Source organism: Mastomys coucha, unplaced genomic scaffold (genome assembly GCF_008632895.1).
Source record: "Mastomys coucha isolate ucsf_1 unplaced genomic scaffold, UCSF_Mcou_1 pScaffold4, whole genome shotgun sequence".
In the NCBI taxonomy this organism is placed as follows: Eukaryota; Metazoa; Chordata; class Mammalia; order Rodentia; family Muridae; genus Mastomys; species Mastomys coucha.
In genome coordinates this window covers 28,692,077-28,704,796 of record NW_022196910.1, presented here as the reverse complement: position 1 = coordinate 28,704,796, position 12,720 = coordinate 28,692,077, and positions in this window count along the sequence as shown.

The window sequence follows — 12,720 nt, the reverse complement described above, 5'->3', positions numbered from 1 at the left end:
TAAACAAAGAAAACATCTAATTAAAAAAGAAAAAACAAAATGTAAGGTGAAGCCAAGAAATATATGTTTTTCTCAGAAGAAAACGTTCTTATGATTTTACTAAATAGAGCATGTGGTGCTACCAAGTTTGAGTAGTCTTGACTCACAACCCCTATTAGCTTATCTTAAAACTCATTCTGAAAGAGACTTAAGCCATTTTAACTGGATTTTCATTGGCCCTCCTTATGACAATGCATTCATTCCTAGAACTTCAAAATAGTAGTAGATTTGTAGTTGAAACACTTTCTCTAATACCTCATAAAACATGAAGGAAAGAGGAGCTTGAAATAGATCTCTTGAATAAGAACAGAGTTGGAACCAATGTCATAAAATAGCGTTGAGAAAAAATAATGACAAGTTTTTTTCTCATATTTACATACAATGGATCCTAAATTTCTACTACTGATATCACCATGTGGGTGTCCAATCTGGTGGGAAGGGTATGGAGTTAGAGGTTTATACAATCAGAATCTATTGGAATCAGTGGGACAGAGGTTCTAGGGAAATACTTCTGAAAAATCTTATAGCAACAAAAGAAATACATCTAAAATGAAGAGATGGAAAAAAAGAAAAGAAATGAAAAGAATCCAATAACTTCATCATTTCTTCATTTGGTAATTCTTCTCCCCCCCATTACCTCCTCTGGGAACCAAAGAGCTGCTACCCCTCATGGGCATGAGGAACTATGCAGAGTTTTACATAAAGTTCTGGATATTGTAAATATTGATATTTGATATGTCCATTCCCCTCATATATCATTCCCTTCAATATAAAGTGTGTGTGTGTGTTTGAAAGGTTATCAGGAGCTAGGAATTTGTATCCCAACCCCCTCATTTATCTTACAGCATTTTAAAATGATCTTGGCAGCATGGATTATCCTAAAACAATTTCTATGCATTTGTAATAGAAAGAAGAAATTAGCTTAATGAAGTAAGGGTCATGTATAATAAAGGTTTCTTAAGAGACATGGCAGTCAAGATTATACTTAAAACCAGTTCACAGAAAAACTCTTCTCCATCAGTTTTATAAGGACAAAGAATCTTTGTTCCAAAAGATTATTTTCTTTTCTATTTGCTTTTATTGAAAATATTTTTTCTTCATACGATATATTCTGATTATACTTTCCCTCCCTCTACTCCTCCTGGTCCTTCCTCACCTCTTCTCCACTGTAAAGCCATTCCCGTTCTTCCTCCCCTTCGGAGAGAACAGGCTCATAAGTGATAACAACCAATGGTGGCAAAATGAAATATAAGGTAAAACAAAAACTTAAGAATCAGAATTGGACAGTGTATCTTAACAGGAAGAAAGTAGTTTCCTTTCTAGTTTCCAAAAGATTTTAAACACAAGAAATTGAAAAATTCTAGAAGCAGTTAGATGTCATAGTTGAGACTGTGGACCTAACAGAAAAAAATCAAAGCTCTAGCTCCATGTCTCCTTCTCCAAATGAAGAACAGCTTACAACAGAAAGACTACACACAATAAAAATTCAAATTTTATTCTGGCACACATATTATGTTATCGCTTTCAACCATGAGTAATTCTGTTTAATATGTGTGAGTTATACTTTCTGTTTTTACAGATAAGGGCATGTAATTTCGGGAATGCAGCAGAGACATTGAAACTATCAATTGAACAAATACATGACCTAATTAAGCTAAAATTGGTGCTTTGAGACTCAGTTTCAAATGTTATTGTCTACATGTAAAAGGCACCTTCTAAATATACAATTAAAAATAATTAATTCTAGTATTAAACTTTCATAGATAAAAGAATCTAAAAATGTTTTTGAAACTTTATATTTTGGAGGGTAAATATGCCATTTGTCATGAATAGTGATGTGTCTATGTAAAGGAGAAAGGAGATAATGCTTATTGATTCCAAAATTAATTTTAACTTAGTAAACCCAGAATTCTGTGAAGAATTTGACTAGATGTTAAAGCATCATTCTGAATTTTGGGAGATACAAGGAAGCAACTCAAAAGTAATTTGAAGAGAGACAGATGTTCCTTTTGAAAAGAAACATATTTTTATAACCCTAGCTGGAAAGTTTTAGCATACTAAGCCTTGATAACATATTGATGTATAATTTATATATAGTCTTTTTATGTGTAACCCTGTTACAGATATTTTTTGTTAAATCAGAATTTCTACCAAACTTTCATTTAATCCTACGGTTCTCAGGTCTCATTATTTACATATGCTAAGGTTAAGTAGCCTATTAATTCAACTAGGAAATAATGTTATCTACTTATCTTACTTCTGGTACAGAATCTTTCTATAGTAGACATGGATTTTTTTCCTCATCTCACCAGATTCTGTGTAATCGACAAAGATCCTATCTCTTCTCTAACACTAAAAATATCTTTAACATGCCACCCCAGCTTACCAAGGTCGATTAGGACCTAACAACTGAACCTTCCACTTTCTTCATTTTGAAGTTGACCACAGTCCACTCCATTTACCAACAGAATAAGCTGCACTTGAGAGAAATAAGAGGGAACTGTTGTGATCCTAAAAAGAGAAATAGCTATAAGACTATGTTCGGGTAAAGTGTAGGGGAAGGGAGTGCCTCGGCGGGGCCATGCAGAGTCACCCCTTCTCCATGAGGGACCAGACACACATTGCTATAGTATAGAATAGAGTTTATTTAGGACATGGGGAGGGGAGTTAAGAGGGTAGCAGAGGCAGAGAAAGTCAGAGAGAAGGGGAGAGTAGAGAAGTAGGGGCTGGCCATGACTATGTGGAGAGAGGGGGAAGGGAATGCGGAGAAAGGGGGAACAAAGGGGCAAGAGGCAAAGTAGAGAAGCAGGAGAAGGAGAGAGGGGGGGCAAGCAGCCCCTTTTATAGGGCGAGGCCTACCTGGCCTTTGCTAGGTAACTGTGAGGAGTAGCATACCTGGCTACTGCCCGGTATCTGTGGGGTGTGGTTTATACAGAATACCAACAGAAACAGAATGCATTTGGATAAAAGAAAACAAGTACATTTTTAAATTCTTGATTAAAAATTCTAAATTTAAACTTATGAAGTTCTCATAATATTATATCTTTTCAACTCATGAAAGATATTTTAAATTTTATTTTGATTATTGATAAGCTTCAATCAGTATTTCAAATTATAACAGATTTGTCAGAAGCATAATGCCTCTTTCAGATACTAATAATAGTGACTGAAGGAGTCTTAGAAGAACTATTGAAACTAATGATGGAATAATGGACTCAGTGGGAGAGGTGACAACTTAGAATGTAACCTCTTCTATATTTATTAACCTCACATTTGATAAAGCACAGAAGTAAATGAGAGAAAAAGAAATTATTTTATCAGGTTGGAGTATTTTAATGCTTATTTATGGAAAAATTATTTTACCCAAATACATACCAGACCCAAAATTGCTTATGAAGTGAGTAAATGATGTGAAATAGATGTTAAATTAATATATGAAAGCTCATTATTGTTCTAAATTACAGGAGTTCCCTCAAAAGATGAATGGGTTTAAATGCATTTGAAGTAAAATGGTCGCTAAATTTCTCGGAGACTGAGTTTTAAATGAGTCCTATAATTTTAGACGGCAATAATAATAACAATAAAAATTATTAGCAGATATTGATATAATAGGTACAACAGTTGTGGCCCAAGAAGAAGGACTGAGGAAGAGTGACATGTGAGAGGTGATGAACTTTCTCTTCTCCCCAAAGTCTGTTTCTGATTATTTAGGGACCTACAGGCTGACCATGTGGACAACATTATGACCTTTTGAGGAACGAGTAAGAAAAGGTTACTGAGCTTAATTTAGACAGTAAATCCACATAACTGTCATGACAGACAGACCTCTAGAAGCCTTAAAACCCAATTGTTCTAATTTTACACAGCCTCTCTTTTGTTTTCTGTCAGATGTGACTGATTGGCAAAAATTAACGAAGTGTTTCTATACAAGCAGAGAACTAGGCCCTGAATACCTTCCAAATCCTAATTCTTGCTTTGAAAAACATCCATTCTTTTCTTTCCATTGTGATTTTTTGTCTGTATGTTCTTATTTTTTTATTTTTGCTAGCAAACGAAGCGATGGATTTCTTCGTGCATTTACCCACATATACAATCAATATATTTTGTTGTTATTCCCTTGACACCCTCTCCCTTGATGAGTCTCTTCCCCACAAATAGGTGTCCTTCCTGCTTTCATGTTACAAGTATTCTATTACTCTTTCAGACCCACCTCTTGTCCCTCCCTTTAGACCTCGTCTTCTCCTTTTAGAGCCTTCAAGTTGTCCTACACAATAACACACACACACACACACACACACACACACACACACACACACATGCCCGCACACGTGCACTCACATATGCATGACAGTTCTAATCCATATGTAGCTACTGCCATTGTGAAAGCATTTTGTTTTTCAGCTCTGTCCTGATGTGGTTTGTCTCTGTAGTTTAGGAGAGAAAACACAGATGATTCCATCTCAATTAGGCAGTCTTTTGATATCATTCTAACATCAGTATCTGCATAAGGCTTTAGATGTACACTTTTATATCCACTGCAACTCAGAGTAGAGAATGTCACTATAGGAGAGGTCCTGAGAAAGAACTTTAATGAACAAGGTTTGTGAAGTATTTAACCAAATGTGGTCCACAACTATTCAAGAGAAAATTAGTCCTTTTTATGAATATGCTGTTCCTGCCATGAGAATTAAACCGATGGCAACAGAATTTTCTAGCTACATCCTAGATCTTACTTTTAAGGGGATCCTTGTGCATGTAGACACTAAACCCAGACATTATTGTGCCAAGAACTACTTGTTGACTTGAGACTGATATAGCTGTCTCCTGAGAGGCTTTGCCAGATCCTGACCAATACAGATGTGGATGCTCACAGCCAACTATCAGACTGAACACAGGTACCATAATGGATGAGTTAGGATAAAGATTGAAGGAGCTTAAGGGGCCTTCTTGGGCATCAAGAAGGCAGACCCTTGGTCCTATGAAGGCTTGATGCTCCAGCGTAGAGGAATTCTAAGGTGGTGAGGTGGGACTGGGTAGGTGGATGGGGGGGCACCCTCACAGAAGTAGGGTAAAGGGGGATGGGATAGAAAGTTTGCAGAGGGAAAACCTAGAAGGAAGATAACATTTAAAATGTAAATAAATAAAATATCCAATTAAAAATAAAGATAAGGATAAAACATTTCACTTAATTTATACATTGAAGAAAATCATACCACTTACATGATTTATAAGGAGCAAGAACTTACCAGGATGAACTGAAGGAACTTAAAGAAAGCTAGAGGTTAGAGAACTGTGTGACAAAGAACCCCATTTAGTAACGAAACCAATGATAGCCTGAATAGGAAGGGAATGAAAATCATATTTCATGCATACACATTGATATTCATAAAATTCAAATGCTCCTGAAAGAACTGTGCATTGTATTGAAAGAATATAATATTTATTAAGAGATAATGAATTTCTTACTTTCATTGAAATCATATCTTAATATGTAAAGTTATGCACATACATTATGTGAATAAAGTAAAGTAACCATGAGTATTGTAGTTAAGATTGACAGTTTGTTCTTGGAACATCATAGTTTAGAAGTTATAAGCCACATGACCATGAATAAGAGAATGATGAGCAAATGGAGACCCTGCCATCAGGGAGCGCTTTAACCCAGGGACTCAGATAAGATCTGTCATTCTCTCTCAGGTGACTTTCTAAGGTGGGACCAGCTGGGAGGCACAGGCAAGTGGCAAGGCAGCCTCATCAGGATCTTTTCTACCTTAGATCACAGCTAGGAGGGACAACAGATTCACAGCCCTCTCTGTACCTTTCCTGCAAGTGAATATCCTGTCTATAGGGTGTGCTCTGACCCCAGGACTCAGAAGGGACAAGTGATCCACAGCTATCTACTCCCTGGTTTTACCAGAGGAGAGCTGATCTCCCAGAAGTGCTGACACAGGCTGACAGACCCACAGGAGGAACAAGCTCTAGTCAGAGACAGGGATAACTTCTAGCACCAGAGATAACAGATAGCTAAAGGCAAGCACAAGAATCTTACCAACAGAAACCAAGACTACTTGGCTTCATCAGAACCTAGTACTCCCACTGCAACAAGTGCTGGATATCCCAAAACACCAGAAAAGCAAGATTTGGATCTAAAATCATATCTCACGATGGTGCTAGAGGAATTTAAGAAGGACATGAATACAGAAAAGAAATACAGGAGAACACAGGTAAAGAGGCACAAGCCCTTAAAGAGGAAACAAAAAAAAAAAAAACCCTTAAAGAATTACAGGAGATCATGAGAAAACAAGTAGAAGCCCTTAAAGAGGGCTTAAAAATCCCTCTCTAAGGAATCCCAAATTCCCTTAAGGAATTACAGGAAAGCACAAACAAACAGGTGAAGGAATTGAGTAAAACCATCCAGGACCTAACAATGGAAGTAGAAAACATTAAGAAATCACAAAGAGAGACAAATCTGGAGTTAGAAATCTTAGAAAAGAAGTCAGGAAACATAGAAGCAAGCATCACTAACAGAGTATAAGAGATAGAAGAGAGAATCTCAGGGGCAGAAGATAACATAGACAACATTAAGAGAACACTCAAAGAAAATGCAAAAAGCAAAAAGACCCTAACCCAAAACATCCAGGAAATCCAGGACACAATGAGAAGACCAAACCTAAGGATAATAGGTATAGAAGAGAGTGAAGACCTCCCACTTAAAGGGCCAGTAAATATCTTCAACAAAATTATAGAAGAAAACTTCCCTAACATAAAGAAAGAGATGCCCATGGACATACAAGAAGCCTACAGAACTCCAAATAGACTGGACCAGAAAAAAAAATTCCTCTTGCCACATAATAGTCAAAACACCAAATGCACAAAACAAAGAAAGAATACTAAAAGCAGTAAGGGAAAAAGGTCAAGTAACATATAAAGGCAGACCTATCAGAAATACACCAGACTTCTCACCAGAGACTATGAAAGCTAGAAGATCCTGGGCAGGTGTCATACAGACCCAAAGAGAATACAAATGCCAGCCCAGTCTACTATACCCAGCAAAACTCTTAATTACCATAGATGGAGAAACCAAAGTATTCCATGACAAAACCAAATTCACACAATATATTTCCACAAATCCAGCTCTTCAAAGGGTAATAAATGGAAAACTAAACACAAGGAGGGGAACTACATCTCTAAAAAAGCAAAAATGTAATCTTCCAACAAAACTAAAAGAAGCCACATGAATGGAATGCCAACTCTACCAACAAAAATAACAAGAAGTAAGAATTACTTTTCCTTAATATCTATTAATATCAATGAACTCAATTCCCCAATAAAACGACATAGACTATCAGACTGGATACATAAACAGGACCCAACATTTTGTTGCATATAGGAAACCCATCTGAATGACAAAGACAGACACTACCTCAGAATAAAAGGCTGGAAAACAATCCTCCAAGCCAATGGTCCAAAGAAAAAAGCTGGAGTAGCCATTTTAATATCAAATAAAATCAACTTTCACCCTAAAGTGATCAAAAGAGATAAAGAGGGACACTTCATATTCATCAAAGGTATGATCTACCAAGATGAACTCTCAATTCCGAACCTCTATGCTCCAATACCCCACTCTCTGCAATGGACAGATCATAGAAACAGAAACTACACAAAGATACAGTGAGACTAACAGAAGTTATGAAACAAATGGATTTAACAGATATCTTTAGAACTTTTTATCCAAAACCAAAAGGATATATCTTCTTCTCAGCACCTCATGGTACCTTCTCCAAAACTGATCATATAATTGGTCACAAATCAGGCCTGAACAGATAGAAGAAAACTGAAATAATTCCTTGTATCCTATCAAATCACCATGGACTAAAGCTGCTCCTCAATAACAACATAAACAATAGAATTCTCACATACACATGGAAGCTTAACAATACTCTACTCAAAGATAACTTGGTCAAGGAAGAAGTAAAGAAAGAAATTAAAGACTTTCTTGAGTTTAATGAAAATGAAGCCACAACATACCCAAACTTATGGGAAACAATGAAAGCAGTCCTAAGAGGAAAACTAATAGCTTTAGGTGCCTGCAAAATGAAACTGGAGAGAGCATACACCATCAATTTGACAGCACATCTGAAAGCTCAAGAACAAAAAGAAGCAAATTCACCCAAGAGGAGTCAAAGGCAGGAAATAATCAAACTCAGGGCTGAAATCAACCAAATACAAACAAAAAGAACTATACAAAGAATCAACCAAACCAGGAGCTGGTTCTTTGAGAAATACAACAAAATAGATAAACCCTTAGCCAAACTAACTAGAGGGCACAGAGACAGTATCCTAATTAACAAGATCAGAGATGAAAAGGGAGACATAAAACAGACACTGAGAAAATCCAAAAAATCATGAGATCCTACTACAAAAGCCTATACTCAACAAAATGGAAAACTTGAATGAAATGGAAAATTTTCTAGACAGATACCAGGTACCAAAGTTAAATCAAGATCAGATCAATGACCTAAACAGTCCCATATCTGCTAATGAAATAGACACAGTCATTAATAGTCTCCCAACCAAAAAAAGCCTAGGACCAGATGGGTTTAGTGCAGAGTTTTATCAAACTTTCAAAGAAGACCTAATATCAATATTCCTCAAACTATTCCACAAAATTGAAACAGAAGGTACTCTAACCAATTCGTTCTATGAAACCACAATTACTCTTATACCTAAACCACACAAAGACCTAACAAAGAAAGAAAACTTCAGACCAATTTCCCTTATGAATATCAATGGAAAAATACTCAATAAAATTCTTGCAAACTGAATCAGAGAACACATCAAAACGACCATCCACCATGATCAAGTAGGCTTCATCCCAGGGATGCAGGGATGGTTCAATATACAGAAATCCATCAAGATAATTCACTATATAAAGAAAGTCAAAGAAAAAAACCATATGATCATCTCATTAGATGCTGAGAAAGCATTTGACAAAATCCAACATCCTTTTATGATAAAAGTCTTGGAAAGATCAGGAATTCAAGGCCCATACTTAAACATAGAAAAAGCAATATACAGAAAACCAGTAGCCAACATCAAAATAAATGGAGAGAAACTTGAAGCAATTCCACTAAAATCAGGGACTAGACAAGGCTGCCCACTCACTCCTTACCTATTCAATATTGTACTTGAAGTCCTAGCCAGAGCAATTAGACAACAAAAGGAAATCAAAGAGATATGAATTGCAAAGGAAGAAGTCAAATTATCACTATTTGTTGATGATATGATAGTATACTTAAATGACCCCAAAAATTCCACCAGAGAGCTCCTAAACCTGATAAACAACCTCAGCTAAGTAGCTGGATATAAAATTAACTCAAGCAAATCAGAGGCCTTCCTCTACACAAAGGATAAACAGGATGAGAAAGAAATTAGGGAAACAACACCCTTCACAATTGTTACAAATAATACAAAATACCTTGGTGTAACTCTAACGAAGCAAGTAAAAGATCTCTTTGACAAGATCTTCAAGTCTCTGAAGAAGGAAATTGAACAAGATCTCAGAATATGGAAAGATTTCCCATGCTCTGGGATTGGCAGGATTAATATAGTAAAAATAGCCATGTTACTGAAGGCAATCTACAGATTCAATGCAATCTCCATCAAAATTCCAACTCAATTATTCACAGACTTTGAAAGAGCAATTTGCAAATTCATCTGGAATAACAAAAAACCTAGGATAGCCAAAACTATTCTCAACAATGAAGGAACCTCATGTCGGGCGAGCACTTGGAGGCAGAGGCACGTGGATTTCTGAGTTTGAGGCCAGTCTGGTCTATAGAGTGAGTTCTAGGACAGCCAGGGCTACACAGAGAAACCCTGTATCAAAAAAAAAAAAAAGACCAATAAAGGAACCTCTGGTGGAATCACCATCCCAGACCTTAAGCTGTACTACAGAGCAATTGTGAAAAAAATTGCATGGTATTGGTATAGTGACAGGGAGGTAGATCAATGGAACAAAATTGAAGACCCAGAAATGAACCCACATACCTATGGTCACTTGATCTTTGACAAAGGAGCTAAAGCCATCCAGTGGGAAAAAAGACAGCATTTCCAACAAATGGTGCTGGCTCTACTGGTAGTTAGTATGTAGAAGAATGCAAATTGATCCATTCCTATCTCCTTCTGCAAAGTCCAAGTCCAAGTGGATCAGGGACCTCCACATAAAACCAGATACACTAAAACTAATAGAAAAGAAAGTGGGGAAGAGCCTCGAGCACATAGGTTCATTGGAAAATTTCCTGAATAGAACACCAATAGCTTATGCTCTATGACCAAGAATTGACAAATGAGAGCTCATAATGTTGCAAAGCTTCTGTAAGGCAAAAGACACTGTCAATAAGACAAAACAGAAACTAACAAATTGGGAAAAGATCTTTACCAATCCTATATCTGATAGAGGGATAATACCCAATGTATACAAAGAACTCAAGAAGTTAGACTCCAGACAGCCAAATAACCCTATTAAAAATGGGGTACAAAGCTAAACAAAGAATTCTCAACTGATGAATACAGAATGGCTGATAAACACCAAAAGAAATGTTCAACATCCTTAGTCATCAGGGAAAAGCAAATCAAAACAACACTGAGATTCCACCCCACACCAGTCAGAATGGCTAGGATAAACACCTCAGGTGACAGCAGTTGCTGGAGAGGTTGTGGGGAAAGAGGAACACTCCTTTACTCATTGCTGGTGGAATTACAAGCTGGTACAACCACTCTGGAAATCAGTTTGGCAGTTCCTCAGGAAATTGGACATAATTCTACCAGAGGACACAGCTTTACCACTCCTGGGCATATACTCAGATAATTGTCCAACATGTAATAAGGGCACATGCTCCACCATGTTCATAGCAGCCTTATTTATAATAGCCAGAAACTGGAAAAAACCCAGATGTCCCTCAACAGAGGAATGGATACAGAAATTGAGGTACATCTACACAATGGAGTACTACTCAGCTATTAATAACAATGAATTTATAAAATTCTTAGGGAAATGGATGGATCTGGAGAATATCATCCTGAGTGATGTAACCCAATCACGAAAGAACACACATGTTATACACTCTCAGATAAGTGGTTATTAGCCCAGAATTTCGTAATACTCAAAGTACAATCCACAAACCACAAGAAACTCAAGAAGAAGGAAGACCAAAATGTGGACACAAATAAAAGGGGGAACAAAATACCCATGGAAGGAGTTGCAGAGACTAACTACGGAGCAGAGACTGAAGGAAGGGCACTCCAGCCTGATATAGCTGTCTCCTGTGGGGCTATGACCGTACAGAAGTAGAGGCTCACAGCCATCCATTGAAATGTGTACAGGGTCCCCAATAAAGGAGCTAAAGAAAAGACCAAAGGAGCTGAAGGGTTTGCAGCTCCTTAGGATGAACAACAATATGAAGTAACTAGTATCCTCAGAACTCCCAGGGACTAAACCACCAACCAAGGAGTACACATGGTGGGATTGATGGCTCTGGCAGCATGTATATAGTAGAAGATGGCCAAGTTGGTTATCAATGGACAGAGAGGCCCTTGGGCCTGTGAAGGTGCTGTGCCCCAGTGTAGGGCAATACCAGGGCCAGTAGTTGGCAGAGGGTGAGGTGGTGAGCAGGGGGAGGGAACTGGGGTTTGTTCCTGTTGTTGTTTTTTGGGTTTTTTGTTTGTTTGTTTGTTGTTGTTTTTTGGGGTTTTTTTTTGGAGGGGAAAATGGGAAAGGAGAAATCATATGACATGTAAATAAAGAAAATATCTAATAAAAAGTAAAAAAAAAAAAAAAGAGAGAGAGAGAGAATGATGAACTGACTGCTTCTATGTGATTTCAAAAGCCACCTAGGTAACCATGGTAAAAAATTGTTTAGATGACAACCATCAGAAAAATGGCATATATAGTTCCATCATCATTATGCCCAAATGGCAAACTCTTGTCCCCAAATGGGAAATAGCTGGAGATTCACAGTAGGAGTTCAGAAGCCTGACAATGTTAGAAATATATTCTTAAATCTGAGATCATGAGTAAGGAATTTGGCATGTAGAGTTGAGTTAACCATCAATTAAGGAAGTCTATACTAATTCTCCAGAAACATGTGCATAAGGTTAATATTTATTGCCTGAAAAAAATGGAACATAGTAAAATGAAGATAAAAATGGTTGCATTGAAAGACAGAGAAAATTATTAAAAGAGTAAAATGTGTAATCTAGAAAGTACTGAAATAAATAGCTGTACATTGTACACAGTAGTTTTATAACACTGAAGTTGTAACTCAGTTAAATTTGGCTAGAAAACTGTTTTTATATCCTTTTAAATATTGCTTTAAAATTATTGCTATTTTTGACAAAAAATCCTATTTGGAATATGCTCTTATAAACATATATTTTATACAGGCTTGGCAATGCATACCTATAATGCTATCATTTGGCATGGGGAGGAAAGAAGATTAGCATGAAAACCATGACTCAAAGCTAGAGTTTAATTTCCTTTTGAGACAGTGCCTCATATAGCACAGAATGAACCCCAGTTCATCATAGAGTGAGGCAGGACTTGAACTGAAACTCCTGCACTTCCCACATGCTAGAATTAGAGGTATCCACCATGAACATGTAGAGAATATTTCATAGTCA